The sequence below is a fragment of the Pristiophorus japonicus genome, chromosome 9 (genome assembly GCF_044704955.1).
Source record: "Pristiophorus japonicus isolate sPriJap1 chromosome 9, sPriJap1.hap1, whole genome shotgun sequence".
Lineage (NCBI taxonomy): Eukaryota > Metazoa > Chordata > Chondrichthyes > Pristiophoridae > Pristiophorus > Pristiophorus japonicus.
This window is the reverse complement of record NC_091985.1, coordinates 169,309,919-169,318,084: the sequence shown is the minus strand read 5'-3', so window position 1 is coordinate 169,318,084 and position 8,166 is coordinate 169,309,919.

Genomic DNA, 8,166 nt, shown 5'->3' with positions numbered 1-8,166 from the left:
GTTGGTAGCCAGACGATGCAGATATAAGGTAATTGGTAAAAGAACCAGAGGGAAGATGAAAAGAATTTTCTTTGTGCAGCAAGTTGTTCTGATCTGGAATGCACTGCCTGAGATGGGTGCAGGGGAGGAAAGACAAGCAGTGGTTTCAGACCACTTCATCCCCAAAATAAGCTGATAGGAGGGTTGCCAACCTCATTGGTGGGCAGGATTAATGCTGTAACCAAAAAAAAGTTACTTTGAGGGAATTTTATTGCCCTATAGTGCTCACACAGGCTTGGGTGTAGCCTGTCGCACGAATGGACCCTGCCCTTGCCCTGTGTCTAGTGGCCGGCTCACCTGCCCATCAAAGCTCTGCCACCTCTCATTGGTGCATTGGCACTGCCCATTAACTCGACTTCCCTATTTTCTCCCGCTTTGCTCACAGCAGGAAATTCATCTGTAAATCCAGGAAGGGCCGGTTGACATCTATACTAGTAGCTGATTCACACAGCCCAACAATTCACCTTGCTGCAAACGCCCCCCACACCCATCTCCTCTCCGGCTCCCCCAACATCCTTCACTGCCCTCCATGATGTCCCTCCCCACCGCCCTACAATCTCTCCCTCTCACCTCTCCACTCACCAGCTGCGACCCGTTGCCGCAGGCCCTCTCACCCAGGCAGCCAGCCTTCTTGATGTGACTGGCCGACAGCGGGAAACGGAGTCATTTAAATGAGGCCCTGCCGTTAAATTCTGTTGCGGCAAAGCCCCCCCCCCCCCCCCCAACCACGCCCCGCTCCCTCCCTGCCTCCCCGTAAATATCGCAGCCTTACTGTCAATGGATTCCATGCTGGGACCTCTGACAGAATATGTTATTAGGATTGAACCACGGAAGATTCTTTGGGGTCGTCCATGTGATTTTCAGGGAGGCACGGCACCTCTGCTCCCCGGTGATCCAGGTAGAGACCTTCTTTTGCAGCAGAGTTTGCAGCTCGGGTCTTTCCCTTTAATCAAGCAAAGAGCCCCTCCTACGCGGCGGCGCTCTGCGAACCAGTGCGTAGCTCCCGACCCGATCGCCCCACTACCACTCCAGAAAGGAAGTGGAGCGCTTTACTTTGCTCTCCATTTCCTTTCGGAGGCGGTAACCCCAAATTCGCGCGAGCGGCGAGACTTCTGTGCCAGGCGCAAAACCTCACTGCTCGTGGTGTTACCGCCCCAAACAGGGAGGTACCCAATTTTCCCCTGTTAGCTTCTATATGATGCGATCTCTGCCGCAGTCAGGAACCAGTCCAGCTCCCACTTTAAGACCTGCAGAGTCAGCACCCACCACACCAGCCGGCAATTTATTCCAGAGACTCACTACTCTCTGGGAAATGAAAAACTGTCGAACATCCAGTCCATCATGTAATAAGTGTATGTTAATGTGTAGTCATTTTGGAAGTTAGCATTAAAGGAATATTTGCTCATTTTGCCTACACTCTTAAAATTCCTCCCTGGATTATTCCACTTTAATATCCACTCAGGTAAAACCTGGTATTAATGAGTTTTGAGCTCATTAAGGGCTTTTGCAGCACCAGTTACAATTACTGGCAGAGTGATGCCTACTTTACGCTTTGGTTTTTGGTGGGTTGTCCGAGACAGAGCACTTATTCCTGCTTATACTGCAGGCTGCAGATCAGTATATTTCTATTTTTACACTGATGCTCCTTTTACTCAGAAACATATACATTCTCAGTGGCGAGACTGTCCCACAGTATACCCTTCATATCAGTGAAGTAGCTATTGAGCTAATTGAACAGCAGTGGTGCAGGTACGTTTGGATTCATCACTCAGCTGTGCATTAAGGGGTCGATTTTAACTCGACCTGCGTGGCAGAAACTGGGCAGGCAAGTAATTAAAATCGACGGGGTGACTTACTCGCTGATGTACCACCTAGATCCCGCCAACTACAATTATAACCTGCTTTTCTGAGCAGGCAGCAGAAACACCTGCCTGAATCTAGCAGATTGGGGTCCAATGACACCATCAGGCCCGACTACCATTTTAACTCCAACCTGAGTGACGAAGGAACTCCAGCTTTCTCGCAAGGTAAAGTCAACTGAGAAGAGGATTGGAAGCAGGAGGCCATTCAAGCTAAGTTTTTTTACTATCCTTTGTAGGGCCAGGTGGAGCCCCACAAGGAAAGCTGAGCCCTCCTCTGCCCCAGGATCTTGACCTCCACGCATGCCGAAGTACCGGCAGGCGACCAAGAGCTGCCCAAATTTCCAAAGGCTGGGAACCGCTTCCCACCCACTTCCTGCTCATTTCAGGTGGGAAGTAGGCCAGCCGTATGTTAATGAAGCCCGGCAGTTAAAATCACTGTGGCTTCGCTCCGCCAAGGCCAGGTGGAATCTAACTGAAAACAGCCATTTCCCAACAGAAACCCACTAGGAGTTTAAATCCCCTTTAGTTTTATTGCACGTTAAGAGAAAGTGCACAGAGTAACGTAGTGTGTTCCTGATAATGCACTAATCAAATGGGCAAAAAGCATGACTTCCATTTAAGGCACTGGGAATTTCCCTCCCGTGGTCTTTCCTGATGAGCATGTGTTAACATGGCATGACCACTGCTTCCTGTAGGCTACACTATGAAAGAAACAGGCTGTGCAGAACAATGTGTAGATAACTCGGAGCTCCTTCATGGCAAACGAGCCAAAGGTGGGCAGTGGAAACTTACAAGGGCACCCTCAAAGCCTCCCTGATAAAGTGCGACATCCCCACTGACACCTGGGGGTCCTTGGCCCAAGACCGCCCTAAGTGGAGAAAGTGCATCCGGGAGGGCGCTGAGCACCTCGGGTCTCATCGTCGAGAGCATGCAGAAATCAAGTGCAGGCAGCGGAAAGAGCATGCGGCAAACCTGTCCCACCCACCCTTTCCCTCAACGATTATCTGTCCCACCTGTGACAGAGTCTGTGGCTCTCATGTTGGACTGTTCAGCCACCAAAGAACTCACTTCAGGAGTAGAAGCAAGTCTTCCTCGATTCCAAGGGACTGTCTATGATGATGATGAGATAAGGCCATCTCTGACCACTTCCTCGTATCGCTCTCCACGCACATCCCCCTTCCATCCGCCCCCACCCACCCCCAACCCTACCTCATTTTGTGTCTTCCCCTGGAAAAAACTCTCTCCCGACTCGATCACAATGGCACTTATCAACTCCCAACTGTCCAACCTTTGGCCCTCCATTCACCACGACATTTCTGCAGCTACCGATCTGCTCAATCACACCCTCACCACCACCTTTGATGCCCTAGTCCTTGTTAAAACCATTACTCTCTCTCACCCTGGCCGTTCCCCCTGGTACAACCCTGACCTTCGCTCCCTTAAGTCCAAAGAGACGCAGACTTGAATGGATATGGCGGACAACTGGTTTAGCCATTCACCGCCAGATCTGGCTGGACTACATAAAGCATTATCGGGTCCTGCTCTCGTCTGCCAAAATCGCTCACTATTCCACAATCATTCTGGAATGCAAAGATAAACCCCGGCTTCTATTCTCCACTGCTGACCTTTTTAAACCCCTCTCCCCAGTTTCCACCTTCACCACCGACAATAAGTGTGAGGAGCTCATGGACTGCTTTGCCTCTCCGATTGAGACCATCCGTTCAGCTGCCTCTGCCCCTTCCCTTCCTTCCCCGAGCCCACCGGGCCAAACCTCCTCTAAGGAAGCCCCCTGCCCTAGCCCTGATCTCACATCTTTCTCTAGTTTCTCTCCAATCTCCCCTCATGACCTTTGCAAGCTCATTCTGTCCATGAGACGCACTTCCTGCTCCCTTGATCCTATTCCCACAAAACTGCTGACCACCCAACTTCCTTTTCTGGCTCCCACGTTAGCTGACATTGTTAACGGTTCTCTCTCCTCAGGTACTGTCCCCCTCTCCCTCAAATCTGCCATCATCACCCCTCTCCTCAAAAAAACAACCCTCGACCCCTCCGTCCTTGCAAACTACTGCCCCATCCCCAACCTCCCTTTCCTCTCCAAAGTCCTTGAACTGGTCACCTCTCAAATCCGTGCCCATCTATCCCACAATGCCATGTTTGAATTCCTCAAATCCGGTTTCCACACCTGCCAAGGTATCGAAACGGCTCTCACGTGACAAAGGTAAACTATCCTTCCTCGTCCTTCTTGACCTGTCTGCAGCCTTTGACACGGTTGACCACTCTATCCTTCTCCAACGCCTCTTCACCGTTGTCCACTCGCCTGGTTCCATTCTTATCTATCTAATCGTAGCCAGAGAATCACCAGCAACGGCTTCTCTTCCCGCCCCCACATCGTTACCTCTGGTATCCCCTAAGGATCTATCCTTGGCCCCCTCCTATTTCTCATCTACATGTTGCCCCTTGGTGACATCATCTGAAAACACAGCGTCAGTTTCCACATGTAGGCTGGTTACACCCAACTCTACCCCCAGCTCTACCTCACTACCACTTCTCTCAACCCCTCCACGGTCTTTAAATTGTCAGATTGCTTGTCCGACATCCAGTATTGGATGAGTAGAAATTTTCTCCAATTGAATATTGGGAAGACCAAAGCCATTGTTTTCAGTCCCCACCACAAATTCTGTTCTCTAGTCACTGACTCCATTCCACTCCCCAACTTCTGTTGAGGTTGAACCAGACTGTTCGCAACCTTGGTATCATATTTGACTCTAAAATGACCTTTTGACCATATATCAGCAGCATAACTAAGACCGCCTATTTCCAGTTCATCCATTGCTGAAGCCCCCTCATCCATGCTTTTGTTACCTCTAGGCTTGACTATTCCAACGCACTCCTGGCTGGCCTCCCACATTCTATGCTACAGAGATTAAAGGTGATCCAAAACTCGGCTATCGTGTCCTAACTCATTCCAAGTCCTGCTCACCAATCACCCCTGTGCTCGCTGACCTACATTGGCTTCTGGTTAAGCATCGCCTCGATATCAAAATTCGTATTCTTATTTTCAAATTTAAAAATAAATTCATTCACGGGATGTGCATGTCGCTGGCAAGGCCAGCATATATTGCCCATCACTAATTGCCCTTGAGAAGATGGCAGTGAGCCGCCTTCTTGAACCGCTGCAGTCAGTGTAGTAATGGTACTTCGATGGTGCTGTTAGGGAGGAGTTCCAGGATTTTGACACATCGATGATGAAGGAACGGCGATCTGGTTCCAAATCAGGATGGTGTGTGACTTGGAGGAGAACGTGGAGATGGTGGTGTTCCCATGTGTCTGCTGCCCTTGCCCTTCTGGGGGCAGAGGTCGCGGGTTTGGGAGGTGCTGTCGAAGAAGCCTTGGTGAGTTGCTGCAGTGCATCTTGTAGATGGTTCATGCTGCAGCCACGGTATGCTGGTGGTGGAGGGAGTGAATGTTTAAGGTGGTGGATGGGGTGCCAATCAAGCAGGTTGCTTTGTCCTGATAGTATCGAGCTTCTTGAGTGTTGTTGGAGCTGCACTCATTCAAGCAAGTGGAGAGTATTCCATCGCACTCCTAACTTGTGCCTTGTAGATGGTGGAAAGGCTTTGGGGAGTAAGGGACAAGACACTCACCACAGAATACCCAGCCTCTGACCTGCTTTTGTAGCCACAGTATTTATGTGGCTGGTCCAGTTAAGTTTCTGGTCAATGGTGACCCGCAGGATGTTGATGGCGGGGGATTCGGCGATGGTGATGCCGTTGAATGTCAAAGTGCAGTGGTTAGACTCTTGCTTGATAGAGATAGTCATTGCCTGGCACTTGTGTGGCCTGAATGTTACTTGCCACTTATCAGCCCAAGCCTGAATGTTGTTCAGGACTTGCTGTATGTGGGCATGGACTGCTCCATTATCTGAGGAGTTACGAATGGAACTGAACACTATGCAGTCATCAGTGAACATCCTCACTTCTGATCTTATGATGGAAGGAAGGTCATTGATGAAGCAACTGAAGATAGTTGGGCCTAGGACACAGCCCTGAGAAACTCCTATAGCAATGTCCTGGGGCTGTGATGATTGACTTCCAACCACCACAACCATCTTCCTTTGTGGTAGGTATGACTCCAGCCAGTGGAGAGTTATCTCCCTGATTCCCATTGACTTCAGTTTTACTAGGGCTCCTTGATGCCACAGTTGGTCAAATGCTGCCTTGATGTCAAGGGCAGTCACTCTCACGTCACCTCTGGAATTCAACTATTTTGTCCATGTTTGGCCCAAGGCTGTAATGAGGTCTGGGGCCACGTGGTCCTGGCAGAACCCAAACTGGTCATTGATGAGCACGTTATTGGTAAAGGCCACATGATAGCAATGTTGACGACACCTTCCATCACTTTGCTGATGATTGAGAGTAGACTGATGGGGCAGTAATTGGCAGGATTGGATATGTTCAGCTTTTTGTGGACAGGACATATCTGGGCAATTTTCCACATTGTTGATAGATGCCAGTGTTGTAGCTATACTGGAACAGCTTGGCTAGAGGCATGGCTAGTTCTGGAGCACAAGTCTTCAGCACAACAGCTGGGGTGTTGTCGAGATGCATAGCCTTTGATATATCCAGTGCATTCAGCCATTTCTTGATATCACGTGGAGTGAATCGAATTGGCTGAAGACTGGCTTTTGTGATGGTGGGGACCTCAGGAGGAGGCAGATATGGATCATCCACTCAGCACTTCTGGCTGAAGATGATTGTCAACACTGGTTGTAAATTCCCTCCATTGCCTCACCCTCCCTATCTCTGCAATCTCCTTCAGCCCCACAACCTCCCCGAGATGTCTGTGCTCCTCTAATTCTGCCCACTTGCGCATCCCTGATTATAATCGCTCAACCTGTTATATATGTGGACTTGTATTTATTCTCTACAGCCACCAGAGGGCTCATCCCCTGGAGTCCCAAGAGATCCCATAATCCCTTGGGAGCACAGATACTTAAGAAGGCTTCACAGGTTGGAGAGGTACTCTGGAGACCTGCAATAAAAGACTACAGTCACACGTTACTTTGAACTCACAGTGTTCAGTCTGACTCTTTCTCCATACACAACAACTGGTGACGAGATACAGAGAGCGAACCCAAAGATGCAGAGAACAGTGGGCATCCTGGAGAAATTTTCGGAGGGAGATAATTGGGAAACTTTTGTGGAGCGATTCGACCAATACTTCGTGGCCAACGAGCTAAATAGGAAGAGAGCGCTGCCAAACGTAGAGCGATCCTCCCCACCATCTGTGGGGCACCAACGTATGGCCTCATGAAGAATCTGCTCACTCCAGCGAAACCCATGGAGAAATCGTACGACGATTTATGCACACTGGTCCGAGAGCATTTGAACCCGAAGGAAAGCGTTCTGATGGCGAGATACCAGTTCTACACCTACAAAAGGTCTGAAGGCCAGGAAGTGGCGAGTTATGTCGCCGAGCGAAGACGCCTTGCAGGACATTGCGAATTTGAAGGACATTTGGAGCACATGCTCAGAGACTTTTTCATACTTGGCATTGGCCACGAAACCATACTTCGCAAACTTTTGACTGTAGAGACCCCAACCTCGAGTAAGGCCATAGCGATAGCCCAGGCATTCATAGCCATCAGTGACAATACGAAGCAAATCTCTCAGCACACAAGTGCTGCTACAAGTACAGTGAACAAAGTGATGTTGTTTTCGAATCATAATGCACAGGGCAGATCACACATACCTGCAGCTACACGTCCGCAGATGTCTCAGAGTCCACCATCAAGGGTGATGAATGCAAGACCATTAACACCTTGTTGGCGCTGTGGGGGTGATCATCGTTTCCATTCATGCCGATTTAAAGGATACGTTTGCAAGGACTGTGGAACAATGGGACACCTCCAACGAGTGTGCAGGCAAGCTGCTAAGCCTGTTAAACCTGCAAACCACCATGTGGCAGAGGAGGATCACGACGAAACAGAGCCTCAGATAGAGGAAGCAGAGGTACATGGGGTACACACATTCACCACGAATTGTCCCCCGATAATGCTGAATGTTGAACTAAATGGACTCCCGGTGTCAATGGAGCTGGACACGGGTGCAAGCCAGTCCATCATGGGCAAAAAGACTTTCGAAAGGTTGTGGTGCAACAAGGCCTCAAAGCCAGTCTTAACTCCAATTCGCATGAAACTAAGAACTTACACAAAAGAACTGATTCCTGTAATCGGCAGTGCTACTGTAAAGGTCTCCTACGATGG